The following is an 18,398-nucleotide window of genomic DNA, read 5'->3' on the forward strand; positions in this document are numbered from 1 at the left end:
GTTTTTTGGAGGGGAAACTGGGAATGGAGAAATTTACATGTAAATAAAGAAAATATCTAAAAAAAAACCAAACAAACAAACTCCTAAGCACTCTCCCATTAAAGAGGAACCCTGTGGTTCCACATCAGAAACTGTACAAGTGAATTGAAGAGCCGAGAAATCCCAGAAAAGCCCCGGTCTTCAGTGGATACCCCACCAAGACTCCCCAAAAGGGACCCAGTGCCCACCCCAAGGAGAAAGTCTTCTCCAGTGAGGTGGAAGATTTGCCAAACCTTTCCACCACAGAAATGTACTTGTGCTGTTGGCACCAGCCTCGCCTGACACCATTACTATCACAGGAATCTTCTCCAAAGAAGGAGACTGTAGCAAGTCAAGCTAACAAGTGTGAAAGGCTTTTGGAATTTTTTTTTTGTTGTTGTTGTTTTGGTTTGGTTTTTTGAGACAGGCTTTCTCTGTATAGCTCTGGCTGTCCTGGAGCTCACTTTGTAGACCAGGCTGGCCTCGAACTCAGAAATCCGCCTGCCTCTGCCTCCCAAGTGCTGGGATTAAAGGCATGTGCCACCACCACCCACCTTTGGCATTTTTAAAAAAGTGCAGTCAATAAAGCAGAGTTCTGTCAAGAATAAGTAAGTTAACAGCCAGAGACAGACACTGTGCAGGCATTGCAAATAGATGGAATTACAGCAAAATGTGCTCAATGTATGTGTCTGCTTACAACACTGGGAGACGTGTTTGCCTGTAAATTGCTCATCACAAGAGGGCCAGACTTGGGGGGGGGGGCGCTGTAATCTCCGGCAACTTGCATACCCTCTGAAAGAAGGGTTTTCTGTGCTGTCAAAGGCATAGAACTTACACTTTGCTGCTCACAATTGTTCCTGCAGTTGATATTGTGTGAAACCTGGAAGGGTGGTCTTTGGGTGTTCTCAGGGGCCTATGGTTATTTCTCGTTGGGGATCCAGCTTGGGGTGGGGAATTTCACCTGGGCCTCCCTCCAAACATTTATCTATACCTCTCTGTCCCAGTCTGGGGGCCGGAGGACTCTGCCAAAGAACAATGGTCTTCCTTACTGCACTTCACAAGGTTCTAAGATGTGGAGAGTTCACTTGGATTGCAGTAGCCCATTGGTTGTTCATATATTTAAACAAAATAGTTTATAAACTATTTTCAAACAAACAAGCAAACAAACAAAAAAGTAGTTGTCATAAATTAGCATATTAAAACAAACAAGCAAACACAAACATATATTATAAAATACTGGATATCTTTATTCTTTTGTGACTATATGGAGAAATATTTTAGAAATGACAGTAATTAGAAAATAAGGGCTAGACAGCAGAGCTTTGTTAATACCCATCAACATAGACAAAGCCAAAGAAAACAGCCAGCATCCTCAAAGCCAGCATGTAAGCAAGCTGAATACAGAGTCACAGTAACTGTTTATCACTGAATGCTTTGCTGACCCACTTCCGTGTGCATGACTGCATCCTTAGCAAGAGGACTGAATTATGTTATTGATAACATCCAATATACAGTACATTTCTCTTACTTCACAGCATACGGAAAAGGCTAATTTAATGGTTTGTCATGGCACAAATGTTCATCTCTGGGGCAATAAAACTGAATTCCTATATGCCATACACAAAAAATTAATTAGTTAAAAGATATATATATGGTGGTAAGGATTCTAGAAAAATATCTGTGAGACAAAATATAGATATAATTCATGGATAGATTCAATAATAATAATAATAATAATAATAGTAAATGTTGTAAGGTATTTTTTAAAATAGACATTTCTGAGAAAATAGACAATAAAATGTCTATAAGATGGAAGAATCTTTGAACAATGTCTGCAGAGTCTCTTAGATTTGGAACAGATATTTATAAAGCACATAATGAACCTATTTAGAGGTTGTGACTATCACATATATAGAGCTCTTATAACTTAATAATCCCAAACAATAAAAACATAATGTACTTACACAGCTCACAAAGGAGCATATTTAAATAGTCAGAGAGCTGTGGGGTGGTGGTGGCGCACGCCTTTAATCCTAGCACTTGGGAGGCAGAGGCAGGTGGATTCCTGAGTTCAAGTCCAGCCTGGTCTACAGAGTGAGTTCCAGGACAGCCAGGGCTACACAGAGAAACCCTGTCTCGAAAAACCAAAATAAATAAATAAATTAAAAAAAAATAAATAAATTGTCAGAGAGTATATTAAAATATACTTCAATGAATTCAACATGTACAAAGTGCAAACCAATTTCACATTGTTATATAAATTATATCTCTTGGGTTGGCAACCATTGAGAATAAAAATCTTTAAAAGAATAACGGCCATTTCAAGCAAGGGTATAGAAACCAGGAGTACACTCATAAAACCTCTCATTCTCTCAAAAGCCAAGATCTCTATTCATGTCTTCCTATGAAGCCTCCTTGTGCTCCCAAGTTTAAGTGACATATAAAATTAAATAGAGGTTCCAACCTCACAGCACAATCACACACAATGATTAAGAAGCAGGAAATGTGCTTGCATTTGCAAAGAGACAGAGTAAATAACATCCAAATGTCATCAGTTCATAGAAAAAAGCAAATCCCAAGAGACAGAGTGGCAAAGGACCTTGGAGTAATGAACTTACTGCCAATTTCAGAGACGCAGTCTTTGTGTCCTTAGAAATGTCTCCTGTGAGCTCTGTTCAGTAGCTTCTGCAACTTCCAAGTGTGGTGTATAGAATGCTTCTTGTCAATGATATTTTATCACTGTGGATTGGGTTGGCTTCCCAGGTTTGACAGCTAACTTCTTGCTGGCATGAATGTGGAGACTTGGGGGTAGCTTTAGGAAATGACTCATGGACATCGATCTAGTATAGCAGTGTGACTAGGGAGCAAGGAGGTGGGAAGGAAGCCAGCCATCCCAGAAGGGCACAAAGTTTATCTTTATGATGCAACTGCAGAACCTAGATCATATGCATTTCGTCTGAGCTGAGATGGTGAGAGCCAGAGCTTTAGTGGCTAATGTCAGTGTGAGATTCCAGGAGGGACCCCCACACTCAAATCCCGGGAGCGACGACCCCACACACCACCAAGACATGGACTTGATGCAATCTGCAAGAGGCTTTTTTATTCCAGCTAGCTGGGGCTAGACTCATATCCCTCGCAGGGGTAGAGGAGTCTGGCCCCAAGCAAAAATTTTAACAGGTTTTTATACCCACACAGTTGCTAGGGGAAAGGGGGAAACTAAGGCAGGGGAATGTACGGGGTAGTCTCTGATTGGTGCTGGCTTGTGCTAGGGTTCAGAAGCAGGTTAGCCACCTGGCAATTGTTTATTACCTCATTTTTCTTTTCTCCTGCCAGGCTGCTCCGATCTCTAAGCTCTGGGAGCTGGTCTCCCATTCTTCTATGTTCTTGGAGCTAGTTTCTCATTCTTCTAAGTCCTGGGAGCTAGTCTCCCATTGAGTTCAACCAACAGCTAAGTTCCCACAGTACAGTTTGAAAACGTTAACCTCTCATCAGTTTTACTGAGACATGGGACCTGCAGTGGCTTCGTCATAGTTAGCTCTCTGTCATAGTCAGCAAAGTGGCCACCATGCCAGGGGCTGGCCTTTCCTTTGGAAAGGCTGAGTCTGCTGTTGGTATTAAGAAATGTTTGTAAGAGCGTGGATTGCTTTGTATAGGATACATTACTATTTTATGTTGGGGATGGACCAGGAGGCTGAAACATATCTGGTACTATGAACTGCCACTCAATGAGAGGGTTAGATCTCATATACACACAGCTATATATGGGCTGTCAGTGTTTTTAGTGGCTGTCACTGTTGGCCTCTCTGTATTAGACTTTTTCAACTAAAAATTCAGCACACATACCTTAGTGTACGTCTGTTGGTTTTTTATTTATCCGTCTAACATTTTGCACTCATATATATATTAATGTCATTTTGTCTCTTCAATGGATAGGAAGCAGACAGTGCTCTTAACTGAAATGAATGCCTAAAGGTTTTCCGAGATTACTGTAGATTGTTAGGGAGAACACTTAACTCCTGTTTAGCTCTTAACTTACCATGAGTGATATTGTATGTGAAATGCCAATTCTTAGTGAATTTCCTCAAAAAGAAGGAAGTATTTTCCTTATTACTGGAACTTTTGAACTAAAATCAAGCCTGAGTTGGCTTCTTGGGTGGAAAATTCAACAGTGTGTGCCTGCTGACCCTTGAAGAATTTCAAAAGCCTGGCTAATGCGTTATTGATCGTGCTTGTTGTGATTAGTTCTAGGAAGCCAGCAGCCTTCGGTGCAGGACCTGGGGCAGATCCTATCATGAGTTCCTTCTCTCTTCCACAAACCTTGTTAATCTAGGGCCATCAGGTCACAGAAAGTTTCTAATGTGCTGTAGCCTGAGGATGGTACAGACAATTGAGTTGGGGGTTCTTCCTCTAGTTGCTGTGGGTAAGGGTAAAAAACACTGATGGATTCAGTGTCCAGATGGAAGTCATGCTTGGATCTGATCAGCCAAAGGAATCAATTTCTGACCTGAAGCATGGCTGCCATCTTGCATTGCAGTTCATTTTTCAGTCTGGGGGTGGGGTGGGATGGTGGTGGTGAGGAGGGGTGTGAGGGGGGAGGGCTATGAGAGGGAAGACCCAATAGGCCAGGGCAATTTATCTGATCTACGTATCCTAGATCAGTGTTTCTCAGAGAATTACCTTCCTCTGGACATACTCCAATCTATGATTATTTATTGTAAAAGTGTTCTGGTAAACCTGCTGCTTCCAACCCGAGTCTACATACCAGAATGTGAGACCCCTCTGGGCAGCCATATCCTTCATAGCTAGGGCCTTGCAGGGCCTTACTTTCCTTGGACAGTTCAGGTTGATTCATACTCAGTCCCAAGAAACAAGAATGACAAGAGGGAATTTTTTCTTTCAGCTTATGTATTTTAAATGTGCAGTGAATTTTTATATTTTAAGTGTGGCTGACTATTTTTAGCTTATTAATCTGGCTAGAGAATCTTTTTTCCTTGAGGAGGCAAGGAAGGGGTGTATTGAAGGTAAGTAGAGTGGTATCTGAAGGTTGCCTCTGTATAAATGGATTAAGCTCATTTTAAAGATTTTTTCTTAATTACATGTTTGTGTGTGGCTTTGTGGCAGTATATGCATATGAGTGCAAGTGTCTACAGAAGCCAGATTTGTCGGATGTCTCTGAATCAAACTTAGGACTTCTGCAAAAGCAGTATACACACTTAACATTTGAACCATCTGTCCTGTGCCTGGAGTAAGTTTTTTCAAGTAGAAAAACTAGACCACAGTTAAAGCAACCCAAGCCTGAAGATGGGAAGTAAAATGTCTATACCTTCATGTGTGCTGCTTTTTCTTTTGTTTATCTGTATTGCATTTATGTGTTTGATGTTTCTTTATATGTCTATCATATTTGTGATATTTTCTTATATGTAATGTATTTTCTAGCTATGCCTTGGGAAAAGAACAAAATGTTCCTTATGAGTTGATGCCAGGAGTGTTCTACCTGGGAAAAATTCTAGCACTAATGGCTAAGATCACACAGATGCCAGAACACCATCGAAAGATGGATTATTGGCTGAGACCCATTCCCTTGCCAAGACACTATCTTAAAATTACAGATGAAAGCTAAAATGTTAGAGTTTATTGCCTCCTTTTTTAAAAAAACGATTTATTTATTATATGTAAGTACACTGTAGCTGTCTTCAGACACTCCAGAAGAGGGCATCAGATCTCGTTACGGATGGTTGTGAGCCACCATGTGGTTGCTGGGATTTGAACTAGGACCTTCAGAAGACCAGTCAGTGCTCTTAACCACTGAGCCATCTCTCCAGCCCCCTATTGCCTCCTTCTTATATGCGAAGATTTTCTATAGAAGATCTTTATGGTAAAGGATGTACCATTGGAGACTGACATGTGGGCAGGAACTTTTCATGTTTCCTTCCGAGATGGGCTTGCAGAGTCCTGGTAACTGCTGCCTTGTTGTTAGCAATAGGAGCTGTGCGACAGCTCTAGTGATCCCACCTGGTAGACTCTTGTCTATTTTTATGTTCGTTCTAGAACATAAGTCACGAAGGATCAGAAAACTCTGAAATGGACTGATTCTTCTGGCTTTACATTTTTCGACTTGGAAAAATTACTATTATTTCACTGACATATGTCCTATTTTAAAAATGATACTTATTCACTAAATGATAATTATTATTTCCCTTCAAACCAGGAAGGAGGACTACAGAATTCTTCCCATATTGTTACTATTAGCAATTTGTAAGTAACAATTTTGCCTGTTGCTGATACAACAGGACCTGAAGATCCTAGAATGTTACTTCCATAAGTGTAAGAACATTCCTTGTAATAATAACAATAGTGGAAATTTTGTAAATATAATTTTAAAAGATGAATGGTAAAGATTTAAAGATATCAATTATTTTACTTCATGGCAATGTATATATTTATTATATGAAGCTTTAAAAAAATCTAAGAACACTCAATGTTCTGTTTCAGTTTCACTAGAAAAAGGGAATAAAGAGATGAAAATTTTTAGAAATAGGAGATTGAGTTGTGGTGGTTTGAATAAGCTTGGTCCAAGGAGTGACCTTGTTAGAGTAATGTGACCTTGTTGGAAGAAGGGTGTCACTGTGGTGGAGGCTTAGAGACCCTCCTCCTAGCTGCCTGGAAGATAGTAGTCTTCTCCTGGCTGCCTTTGGAACAAAGAACTCTCAGCTCCTCTAGCTCCATGCCTGCCTGGAAGTTGCCATATTTCCTTCCTACCTTGATGATAATAGACTGAACTTCTGAACCTGTAAGCCAGCCTCAATTAAATGATGTCTTTTGTAAGAGTTGCCTTGGTCACTGGTGTCTCTTCACCACAATGAAAACCCTAACTAAGACAGGTGTATAGCCTACTCATATGTAACAAAGAGAAGTTAGTGACTGCAGCTCAAGGAAGACTCCACTTTCCCAAGAACAAGACTATTTCTTGAGTCTAGTTGTAGATAGCCCATAAAAGTTAATATAATGAGGAAGCACACATTACAGAGTAGGCAGCTGTGTCCTTTGTAAGAACAAAGTTTTATAGCAAGGCATTTTGTGCTTAATTTTGGTTCTGTACTCTATTTTAAAACTCCAAAATGGCTCTAAACTTTTTATTTAGTTGAAACAGAAACTTTAAAGGTAAATTGTGAATCTTTGGGAGGTTATGATTATAGAGCCTGATGGTAACTGGGAAATCATAGCAGTCAATAGTAAAATGATCCAGAGTTACAGCCCAGCATTTTCAAGCTTTGATCAAAACTATCCTGAGAGATGGTGGTGCAATGAAAGGGAAGGATGGGTACTGCGAGCATGGGAAAGAGAGGCTTTGGTAGGGTTACTTTACTCTCCAATCCTGAAACTGGCAGAAAACTATTTTCTAGGGTCTTCAGAAGCAAGGATTTTTTTTTTTAAATGACAATATTGAGTCTTCAGTGATGAGAATGAATTAATTTAGAGTGGAACAGACCACTGAAAAGATAAGGGACAGCCCTTATTATATTAGCTGTGATTTTTCCTGAAGGTTACCATGTCTAGTTACACATTGTCATGGAAAAAAAATAGCAACCAATAAATTAAAAAAAGAGGCAGGCCTGTGTGTTTTCCCTGTTGAATTTTATTGCTGCTTCTTCCCGCAAGACTCCTCAAAAAATGAATGATGTCATGGGGTGGTTTGTAATTTTCAGGCTTTACGTGTCCCTCTCATTTGTCTTTTTTTCCTTTTGCTCAGCCCTAGGACATCATTATTCAATGCTCCAGATGTTTACTCCTTGAATAATTATGTTATGGAGATACAAGTTCTTCTATCTGCTGCACTTCATTAAGTGGTTTCATTAAAGTATTAATTATATCAGAATGAAAAATATTTGTGAATTTTACTTATTTATATATCACCCATCTAAACTGTCCTTTAGACTAACCATCTGTGCAAGGATATGTGAAAAGGGATAAAAACCTGCATAGTATATAGCCTCTGTGAAAACACAAATGAGGAACTTTCCTTAATTTGGTTTGTGTTACTATAACAGAATATGTGAGACTTGGTCATTTCTAAAGACTAGAATTCTACTTGACCATAGCTGTAGAGGTCCAGAAGCCCAAGATTGGCCAGGAAGTTGGTGGGGGAGACTGTATCTGATGAGGGCCTTTATCACATAGCAAGAGAGATAGAATAAGACAGGGCTTATTGCCTCTATACTAGACCCACTCTTGTAACAATTAACATGATGGTAGCATTAGTGTACTCATGAGGACTACTCAGGACCTACTGGGCAGACTCTGTTTGGACATGACTTTTGTTTGAGTCTCCTTTATGGGTAGTGATCAGCCTGTCAGATAAAGCTGTATCTATCTTGTGTCTACGGAATTGTATCTCAGATGTAAACCCACGATGTGGGGTGGAGCTTTGAGGCTCAGGGCTCTAAGATCAGCTAGCCAAGTGTTAAGTTCTAACTTTACCACTTACTGGCTGTGTAAACTCTAAACATCAGTTTTTACATTTGTATTGCTTGAAGAGATTTAACGAGGAGTGAATTAAATCCTATCTGTAAAGGCTTAGCTAAGGCTACTTATTGTTAACCTCAGAGATAGAAGGTCGAAGTGAAAATGCAGGCTGCTTCCATTTTTCTCAAAGACTGGATATGAGGAATAAAGACTAGATGAAGAAATGATTAGGCAATGGTATGGGAACACCTCCTAGATTTCCCAGAATCCCAAGGTACATGTGCCTTGGGCTGCTCCTTCATTTCCTTCTTTTCCAGAACTCAACTGTAAGAAGGGGGTGTTTAGGAAAGTACACAATCTAGCCTATCAGATATTTATTTCTAGGTAAGTATAGAATTTAATCTAGTCAAAAGGAAGCCAGAAACTGTAGAGTAATCCTAATCCTTTCTGAGTCCGAGGTAGAGATTCTGGAAATTAATTGTGTTTGAATTTCTAAAGGATAATAGAGTAAAGCAAATAGAAAACTTACGAAATAAAGGTGGATTGAATTGTGTCTGCCACTCCAGTAGTTTCAACCTCCAGTAATTGGGAGTGTGACTTTAATTGAAAATCAAGTTATGGCAGATGCAACTATAGAAAAATGAGTGTTTAGATGAGTGTTATGTAAACATCATAGATGATATGTAAACAAACTTAAACTGTGTAGCCTGACACACAGCTAAGCTTATTATAGCAATTGCTGCAAGCCACAAACTAAATGAAATGTTACCATATTAAATATTCCAGTGCCAGGCAGTGGTGACATACGCCTTTAATCCCAGCACTTGGGAGGCAGAGGCAGGTGGATTTCTGAGTTCAAGGCCAGTCTGGTCTACAGAGTAAATTCCAGGACAGCCAGAACTACACAGAGAAACCCTATCTCAAAAAACAAACAAAACAAAACAAAATTCCAGGCTGTTACAGCATTATGGCATGTACTTGTGCATTAAAGCATAGACAAAGTGAATTCAAATACTAATTGGTCGTAGTTGTCATTATATTCTTGTGGAACTTGTGTCACATTTTCTGTTCACAAAGTACCTGACTGCTAAGGTGGGATAATATTCCAGCATGAACCTCTAATGGTAATTTTAACTCTCTGACTCATATGGATCTTTTAATCTAATGTAATTGGTATATCCGTAAAAAAGGAGAAATGGAGAGAAACACACTTGGGGACAATGTATGCAAATGTGAACAGAGACATTGGAGTCATAAAATCATAATAAGTCATGAAGCCATAAGAAGCCAACCACTTCCAGCAAACCATCAGAGCTAGGGAAGGCGTCAGACACTTTTCCAGCCCAGCTCTCAGAATGAACTGAATCCTGACATTTAGGGCTGACTTTTAATCTCCAGTCTGTGAGTCAGGAAGTTTCTGTCATTTAAGTTATCTAGTGTATCGTACTTTCGGGTATACAAGAAGGCATTTGCTTAGAAATAAAATGTAAAGAACACACACACACACACACACACACACACACACACACACACCCCTAACTCACCAATACAAATAATATTCTAGGCAATGTTAAAGGAGCCAAAATGAATGTAAAACTTTGTACTAAACAAAATATCAAAATTTTAAATAAAGACAAGAGTAACTGGTTTTATGCATAATGCAAAAGTAATGACCATTACTTTTTAATTTAATTACTGTCTTAATTTTAAACTTTTCATATTTTGTTAAAGAATATTTTCATTTTTATTGAAAGAATTAAGATACTCTGATTTGTCTTGATCACTGAGAATTTTCTCACTCTTACATGCTTAAGATGAGTACGTGATTTGCCTAACCCTGGATGTTATCCTGATTCAACACTATGTGCAGAGGCTGTGACCCTGTTTCCAGCACTGAGCTGAAACCTGTATGATCCCAACACTCATCTGTTTGCTGCTGGCCCAATAAAGCGAAGGAAGGGTATATGGTCAAGCATTTCTCCTTTTATGTTACCTCAGAACCAAAGATTAACAAGAGACAACATATATATACTAAGATTTTTTTTTTGCTATTATTCTTTCTTTAGTTCCCCCTAATACTATCCCCCTAATATTTCTGGCTTATACCCTCTTAACACCTATCAACTCTACAATGTCTCTCTTGGAATCCACATTGTGGTGTTTTGTCAGCCTAGTTACTTTCCTGACTTCATAACTAAAAATGTCTTTACTTTCTTTCTGTAGATTAAATTCATTGAGATAGAGAATTGTATCTTAGTAGCCATGGAGAGATTTTGTTAGTAACTTCCCCATTCTGATAACTACCCTTGTTCAATATTGCAAAGTATGTATTCTAGAGACTTTATATTTCTTCTAAAAATATAGTTTCAAAAAATTTGCTTATTTTATATATTGACAAAACTCATAAAAATTGCAGACATAGTGGTGTACACTTAAAATTCCTAGAACTGGAGAGATGTGAATAGACAGATTCCAGAGACCACTGGATAGCCAGCCCAGCATAGTCAGTGAGTTTCAGGACCCTGTCTTAAAAAAGAGATGGAGAGCAATTGAAAAATACACTTGAACACCAGCAGTAACTGGGACTAGCAGGACCCAGGCACCCAGCAACTCCATCCAACCAGGGGCATGGGTTCCTTCTGGTCTGGGCCAGTGCCCTGAGCAGAACATGGGCTTGAATTCCACAGCCAGTCCCACAAGACCCAGAGGAAGCACCACTCCCAAGTGCTCCTAACACACCCAGGATCATAGGATCAGAGGTGAGAAGGATACAACATCTGCCCTAACACATCAGGAGTAACTGGGACCATCAGGACCCATGCACCCAGGAACTCCACCTGACCAGTGGCACAGGTTTCTTCCAGTCTGAGCCGGTGCCCTGGGCAGACCTTGAGCGCTAACGCTGCAGCTAGTCCCACAACTAGAAAAAGCCACACTCCCAGGTCCACAGGATGAGAGGATGCCAGGATCCCAGGAGCTTGATCACAGCAGTATCTCAGAGTCCCAGAGATAGCTTGACTCCCAGAAGCTCTGACACACCCAAGATCTCAGTATCACAGAGACAGCTGAATTCTGAGGAGATCTGACACAACCAAGATCACCCGAAGTCACATATATGACTCCAGTCACATATATGGAGGGCAGGTAGCAATAGAGATAATCAGATGGCAGAAGGCGAGCGTAAGAACATAAGCAACAGAAACCAAGGTTACTTGGAATTATCAGAACCCAATTCTCCCAACAGAGCAAATCCTGGATACACCATCACAATGAAAAAGCAAGATTCAGATATAAAATCACTTCTCATGATGATGATACAGGACTTTAAGAAGGACATAAATAACCTTAAAGAAATACAGGAGAACACTGGTAAACAGCTAGAAGCTCTTAAAGAGGAAACACAAAATAGTAGAGGATTGCAATTTGATCATCAATAGGAGGAGAGGAGCTTGGCCCTGTGAAAGTTCTGTGCCCCAGTGTAGGGGAATGCCAGGGCCAATAAGTGGGAGAGGGTGGGGTGGCAGGCATGGGGAGGGGGGAGGCAACAGGGGTTTGTTTTTGTTGTTTTTGTTTGTTTCTTTGTTTTTTGGAGGGGAAACTGGGAATGGAGAAATTTACATGTAAATAAAGAAAATATCTAATAAAAAAAAAAAAAGAGGAAACACAAAAATCCCTTAAAGAACTACAGGAAAACAAAGTCAAGCATGTGAAAGAAATGAACAAAATCATCCAGGATCTAAAACTGGAACTAGAAACAATAAAGAAATCACAAAGGGAGACAACCCTGGAGTTAGGAAACCTAGGAAAGAGATCAGAAGTCACAGATGCAAGCAAGCATCACTAAGAGAATACAAGAGATAGAAGAGAGAATCTCAGGGGCAGAAGATACCATAGAAAACATTGACACAACAGTCAAAGAAAATACAAAAACCAAAAAATTCCTAACCCAAAACATCCAGGAAATCCAGGACACAATCCGAAGGCCAAACCTAAGGTATACCTAATAGGTATAGAAGAGAGAGAAGATTCCCAACTCAAAGGGCCAGTAAATATCTTCAAAAACATTATAGAAGAAAACTTCCCTAACCTAAAGAAAGAGATGTCCATGAATACAGAGGAAGCCTACAGAACTCTAAATAGACTGAACAAGAAAAGAAATTCCTCCAGTCACATAATAATCAAAACACCAAATGCACAAAACAAAGAAAGAATTTTAAAAGTAAGGGAAAAAGGTCAAGTAACATACAAAGGAAGACCTATCAGAATTATACCAGACTTCTCACCACAGACTATGAAAGCTAGAAGATCCTGGGCAGATGTCATACAGACCATACAAGAACACAAATGCCAGCCCAGGCTAATATACCCAGCAAAACTGTCAATTACCATAGATGGAGAAACCAAGATATTCCACGACAAAACCAAATTTATACAATATCTTTCCACAAATCCAGCCCTACAAAGGATAATAGATGGAAAACACCAACACAAGGAGTGAAATTACACCCTAGAAAAAGCAAGAAAGCAATCTTTTGACAAACCCAAAAGAAGATAGCCACACATACATAATTCCATCTCTAACAACAAAAATAACAGGAAGTAACAATCACTTTTCCTTAATATCTCTTAACTTCAATGGACTCAATTTCCTCAAAAAGACATAGACTAACAGACTGGATTCATAAACAGGACCCAGCATTTTGCTGCATACAGGAAACACCTCAGTGACAAAGGTAGGCATTACCTCAGAGTAAAAGGTTGGAAAACAATTTTCCAATTAAATGGTCCCAAGAAACAAGCTGGAGGAGCCATTCTAATGTCAAATAAAATCAACTCTCAACCAAAAGTTATAAAAAAAAAAAAAGAAAAGAAAAGAAAGAAAGAAAGATAAAGAAGGACACGTCATACTGGTCAAAGGAAAAATTTACCAAGATGAACTCTCAATTCTGAACATCTATGCTCCAAATACAAGGGCACCCACATTCATAAAAGAAGCTTTACTAAAACTCAAAGCACACATTGTACCCCACACAATAATAGTGGGAAACTTTAACACCACACTTTTAGCAATGGACAGATCATGGAAACAGAAACTAAATGGAGACACAGTGAAACTCACAGAAGTTATGAAACAAATGGATCTAACAGATATTTATAGAACATTTCGTCCTAAGGCAAAATAATATACCTTCTTCTCAGCACCTCACGGTACCTTCTCCAAAATTGACCATATACTAGGTCACAAAACAGATACAAGATGATTGAAATAATCCCATACACCCTATCAGATCACCAAAGACTAAGGACTAACCAACAAAAACAACGGAAAGCCCACATACACATGGAAGCTGAACAATGCTCTACTCAATGGTATGTTGGTCAAGGAAGAAATAAAGAAAGAAATTAAAGACTTTTTAAAATTTAATGAAAATGAAGGTACAAAATACCAAAACTTATGGGAGACAATGAAAGCAGTGGTAGGAGGAACATTCATAGCTCTAAGTGCTTCCAAAATGAAACTGCAGAGAGCTTACACTAGCAGCTTGACAGCACACTTGAAAGTTCTAGAACAAAAAGAAGCAAATACACCCAAGAGGAGTAGACCGCAGGAAATAACCAAACCAAATAGAAACAAAAAGAACTATAGAAAGAATCAACCAAACCAGGAGCTGGTTCTTTGAGAAAAATCAACAAGATAGATAAACCCTTAGGCAGACTAACCAGAGGGCGCAGAGACAGTATCCAAATTAATAAAATCAGAAATGAAGAGGGGACATAACAATGAAGTATATCTTAAAATAACTATTCTGTTTATTGAATGTCAACAGTTGAAAATATTAAAATCATGTTCTATAAACATCATGGAAAAATTCTCACTGTGCTTGAAATTAGCATTTTCTTAATGTTTAACTTCAAAGAGTTTTTGTCATTTTGAAATTTTTAAAATGTACTTATTGATAAAATAATTTCTCTCCTAGAAACACTGATAATCTTTTTTAAGTAAACTGATTGCTAGACAATGTACACAGATATATAATGCATTTTAAATACTCTCTCACTGTGTCAGGTGGTATTGTATAAGGGCTTTTGAATATAGTTCTTAATGATTCATTTTTAACATTTTATACTCTTTTACTATGTTTAACTCCCAAAGAGTATTTTATATGTTTTGGAAAAATTTAGTATTCAACATTAGATATAGGATCCTCAGTTATAGATAGTATTAAATATTCATTAATGATATTTTTAGGGTATAAAAGGATATGAATATAAAAATTGAGCAAATATTTTTGTATTATTTGATTCTCAAAATACTTAATATCATTAATATGTTTGATTATGAAATGCATTTAAATAATAAAAAAATTAAGAAAAAAGAAAAAAAAAGAAAAATACACTTAATGTTGACCTATAGCATCCATCCACATCTTCACAGGTTTACACGTACACCTATACAAATATATGCACATACACGCTGTATACATACATACACACATATACAAAATTAAAAAAAGAAAGAGATCACTCAGAGCCACCCTAGCTGTTGCTATTTTTCTAATCTTATATTATTGAGAGCATGAAGGTCCTCGTACCCAAAGATCTCCAGGGGAATCAGGCATGTTCATCACACAGGATGTTTCTGCAAAGGAGGAAATATCTGTTCTTCCATCCAGAAGGCTGGGCATTGGAGGTGATTAACAGCCTCGTGGTCATTTGTGTTCTCTGTTGGGCCAGGCCATATCAAGCTTCCACAACTAGGACCAGAGGCAGATAATAGACTAAAGGACATCTATGCTATCTGCATGACTGAGACCAGGCCAGATCCTTCCTTAGGCCCTTCAGGATAATATAGGTAGTCTGTTTCAAGAACAGATCTTCTAGGAAGAAATAATACATACTTTGGGTTGAGTTTCAATGAATGTACTTTTGCCTCCTTGTGTACTAGGGATTGTATTACACCAGGAAAGTTTTTTTTTCCCCCTCCAAATTGTACTGTGTTTTAAAATGCTGGCAAATAAACCACCTGGCATCAGACTCCTGAAATTTGGTCCGGCCTTAGTCAGGCTGAACCAACTTTTTATTCTCACCTCTTTGTGGATCATTTCTCTTCCTGCCATGATACCTGCAGGGATCCCCTCATTATCCCATAGTCTTGTCTCTATGGAAACCTTCTACCCCAAATGGGCTGATATATCATGTGTAGACTCTGGTTTCTGTAATAATAGTGTCTCCTGAATTCCCTTTCCAAATCCCAGCCATCTTTGGGACATTTCCAGGAAAGCATTTCTGGAGCACATGGTTTGCAGAGTCTCTCTGTCTTTTGAAAACTCCTGTGTTATCCAACCCAAATATTTTCTCCTTAGGTGTATCCTGACTTGTTATGGAACTTTGTAGACTTAATCCATGGATTTCAGAGTTCCAAAGCTGGAAGAGACTCAAGATATCTGCCATTCAGTATGTTGTCCATCATTGGAAAATCTCTGACACATATCTTTGCATTACTGAAGTAATTAGTACATATTTGTTGAAATAGATTATGAGCTTCCTCCTAGAACAACTGAGACAAAATAAAACCCTACTGTTTAAAAATCTATGTACTCTGACAAAGCCTTTTCTTTTCCATCAAATATTTTAAGTTACTTGAATCACTTTCTGATATGATCTCTGGGTCATAATTTCAACATTCTGTCTCTTTTAAAAGTAACATTCTCCATTCTGTATCACACTGTCAGAGTCACCTTATCTTTCCACATGTAAGTTTGCAATGTTAAAGTAGTTCTCAAACCTGGATGTATATTAAACTCACCTGGGAAGTGTTCTAAAAACTAATGTGGCAGCCGGGTGGTGGTGGCACATGCATTTAATCCCAGCACTTGGGATTATGAATATATATATATATATATATTCTTTTCTCTTTTTATACTTCCTATGTGTATATGTTATGGCTTCCAGTTTAGTGTTTTTATGAGAATGGATGGATCTCTGTTCCTTATGCCTTCTCTTGGTCTTGGGCTCTTTTCCTTCTGTTTGTTTCCCTTTGTCCAATTCAGATGTGGTAGTTTTTGTTTTATCTTATTTTACTTTAATTATCCCTTAGAATTACATTTGCTTTCTAATGAGAGACAAAGAGGAAGGGAGGGGAGGAGGGAAAGGACTGGAAGTAGAACCATAATCAAGATAAAGTGTATAAGAAAAGAATCTACAGCCAGGCAGTGGTGGCATATGCTTTTAATCCCAGCACTTGGGAGGCAGGGGCAGGCAGATTTCTGAGTTCGAGGCCAACCTGGTCTACAGAGTGAGTTCCAGGACAGCCAGTGCTACACAGAGAAACCCTGTCTCGAAAAAACAAACAAACAAACAAACAAACAAAAACAAAAAGAGAAGAGTCTACAATAAAAAAAATCAAATGGTTGTACAGTACCACCCCATATGTGGGTTATTAAAATTTGCAGCATCATGAATAGGCTTTACATTTAAGAAGAACCTCATCCACTTTTTTCCTTCTGTCTACAGAGTGAGTTCTTACTCCTGTCTCCCTCTACTTGCAGGCAGAAGACAGACCGTTTGACCTCTTCTCAAGCAGAGCCAACAGAACTTGGGGAAAAATATATTCAGTAACATTTGCAAGAAATAAGTTAGGAGGTTCCTTTTCAGAATTATGGAAGCAAGGAAGATGGCAACACCAGTGCAGCAGCGGGTGAAGAGGAAGGCGGGTCAAATTGTTTGAGAGAAGGGAGTGAACACAAGAAGGCAGAACCCGTCCTTGGCCTCATTTACAAAGCACCAGGTTGGGAGCCAACTCTCTCTCTCTCTCTTTTAATTAGATATTTTCTTTATTTACATGTCATATGATATCTTCTTTCTCAGTTTCTGCTCTGGGGAAAAAAAGTACAATAAAAATAAAAATAAAACAAAAACCAAACCAAACCAAACCAAGCCAAACCAAAAACCTGTTCCATCTCTCCTCCTCCTGCTCACCAACCCACCCTCTCCCGCTTACTGACCCTAGCATTCCCCTACACTGGGGCACAGAACCTTCACAGGACCAAGGACCTCTCCTCCCATTGATGACCAACTATGCCATCCTCTGCTACATAAGCTGCAGGAGCCATGAGTCCTACTATGTGTACTCTTTGGTTGGTGGTTTAGTCCCTAGGAGCTCTGAGGGTACTAGTTAGTTCATATTGTTGTTCATCCTAAGGGGCTGCAAACCCTTCAGCTCCTTGGGTCCTTTCTCTAGCTCCTTCATTGGGGACCCAGTGCTCAGTGCAATGGATGGCTGTGAGCCTCTACTTCTGTATTAGTCAGGTACTGTCAGAGTCTCTCAGGAGACAGCTATATCAGGCTCCTGTCAGCCTGCACTTGCTGATATACACAATAGTGTTTGGATTTGATGATTGAATATGGAAAGGATTCCCAGGTGGAACAGTCTCTGGATTGTCCTTCCTTCAGTCTCTGCTCCATAGTTAGTCTCTGCAACTCCTTCCATGGGTATTTTGTTTCCCCTTTTAAGAAGGAACAAAGTATCCATACTTTGGTCTTCCTTCTTCTTGAGTTTCTTGTGGTTTGTGGATTGTACTTTGTGTATTCCGATCTTCTGGGCTAATATCCACTTATCAGACAGTGCATACCATGTGTGCTCTTTTGTGATTGGGCTACCTCACTCAGGATGATATTCTCCAGATCCATCTATTTCCCTAAGAATTTCATAAACTCATTGTTTTTAATAGCTGAGTAGTACTCCATTGTGTAGATGTACTACATTTTTCTGTATTCATTCCTCTGCTGAGGGACATCTGGGTTGTTTCCAGCTTCTGGCTATTATAAATAAAGCTACTATGAACATAGTGGAGCAATTCTCTTAAAAGCAAGGAAAAGACCTGGCAGTGGTGGCGCATGCCTTTAATCCCAGCACT

General features: G+C 39.0%; 1 pseudogene; it reads left to right on the top strand.

Moving 5' to 3' along the window:
• LOC116097619 overlaps positions 1-5,638 on the top strand; it is a 7,195-nt pseudogene extending 1,557 nt beyond the window's left edge.
• The last annotated feature ends 12,760 nt before the right edge of the window (positions 5,639-18,398 follow it).

The sequence above is a fragment of the Mastomys coucha genome, unplaced genomic scaffold (assembly GCF_008632895.1).
Source record: "Mastomys coucha isolate ucsf_1 unplaced genomic scaffold, UCSF_Mcou_1 pScaffold19, whole genome shotgun sequence".
Lineage (NCBI taxonomy): Eukaryota > Metazoa > Chordata > Mammalia > Rodentia > Muridae > Mastomys > Mastomys coucha.